We start from the raw sequence: 1,468 nt of genomic DNA, 5'->3' as shown, positions 1-1,468 counted from the left end.
ACTAGTGTTACAGATGGTTGGGAGACGCCATGAGGGTGCTGGGAACTGTATGCGGGTCTTCTGCACAAGCAGTGGCCGCTTTCACTACCAAGCCGTCTCTTCAAACCTTCTTTCCTTTTTGGTTTCTGTTTTTGTTTGTTTGGTTTTTTTTTTTTTTTCTTTACTGTGAATGATACTTTATTCTTTACAACTGAACTCTGGGAGTTCAAAATTAACATCCTTGCCTGCAAGCTTCTTCATTTTTTAAATAAATCATTTTTATTTTATGTACATTGGTGTTTTGCCTGCGTGCGTGTCTGTGTAATCATGTCAGATCTTGGAGTTACAAACAGTTGTGAGCTGCCATGTGCATGCTGGGAACCAAACCCGAGTCTTCTCAAAGTGCAGTCAGTGCTCTTAACCACTGAGCCATCTCTTCAGCCCATACATAAATGAGAGATGTATTTTTTAAAATAAATAAATAAATAAATAAATAAAGACCTGGTCTCACTATGTAGCCCAGGCTGGCCTGAAACTCTTTGTGTAGATCAAAGTGGCCTCTAACTCACAGAGACGCAACTGTTGAGATTAAAGACATGCAGCACCATACCTGGATCATGTTAAATCATCTTGGTAGAATCTAAACAACAGATAAGGCTGGATTTTTTTGTCTCTTTATGGGTTTTGGCTTTGCTATATTGGGGCTTTGCTCATGCTAGACAAACAGTCTACCACCGAGCTGTGTCCTCAGCAGCCGGTGAGCTCACACACACCAGAAAAAGTTCCAACCTTGCATCCCACTTGCTCTGGTGAGCTTTGCCTAAATGAAGGTCCAGGAGCCGCTGCCATCCAGCTTCACACGGATCCTCTTCCTCACAACCTCACTTGGGAAGACCAAGCCCTCAAGGATGGCGTCATGCCTTGCTGCCAGGATGAGGCTTCTGGGCACTTTTGCTTATTATTCCTACGGCTTTTCCAAGTTGGCTTGGGCAGAACCCCGCTCTGAGCTACAAGACTACATGCTTCCCACCATACTTTTTCTCCAGTTCACAAACTAGCCAGACTTGGGTTCTCTAGAAAGAGTTCAGCTGAGAAACTGGTACAAAAATTACGATAGCTTTCCGACCACCAACTAACTCTAGTGTCCTTGATCACCTGTGCCTTCAGATCTGAGAGATGCCAGATTCGAACCCATCCGGCTTCCCACCATTGATTGGGCTTCACAATCTTGGTACTCAAGCTGGACATGGCCTTGTCCTTACAGAATGCCAGCTTAGAAAGAGCTTCTTTACCCATTTTCAAACTGGATTGTCTTCTTATTTATTTATTTATTTATTTTTTGATTTTTTCGAGACAAGGTTTCTCTGTGGTTTTGGAGCCTGTCCTGGACCTAGCTCTGTAGACCAGGCTGGTCTCGAACTCACAGAGATCCGCCTGCCTCTGCCTCCCGAGTGCTGGGATTACAGGCATGCGCCACCACCGCCCGGCG

At 44.8% G+C, this 1,468-nt stretch overlaps 1 pseudogene; it reads right to left on the bottom strand.

Annotated features, from left to right (window-relative positions):
* Positions 1-707: 707 nt before the first annotated feature.
* LOC121457354 lies at positions 708-1,227 on the bottom strand (annotated as a pseudogene).
* Between the last annotated feature and the right edge of the window lie 241 nt (positions 1,228-1,468).

Source organism: Microtus oregoni, unplaced genomic scaffold (assembly GCF_018167655.1).
Source record: "Microtus oregoni isolate MIOR12 unplaced genomic scaffold, Mior012 000016F_ref0000370, whole genome shotgun sequence".
Taxonomy (NCBI): domain Eukaryota; kingdom Metazoa; phylum Chordata; class Mammalia; order Rodentia; family Cricetidae; genus Microtus; species Microtus oregoni.
This window is presented reverse-complemented; position numbering and strand designations above follow the sequence as displayed.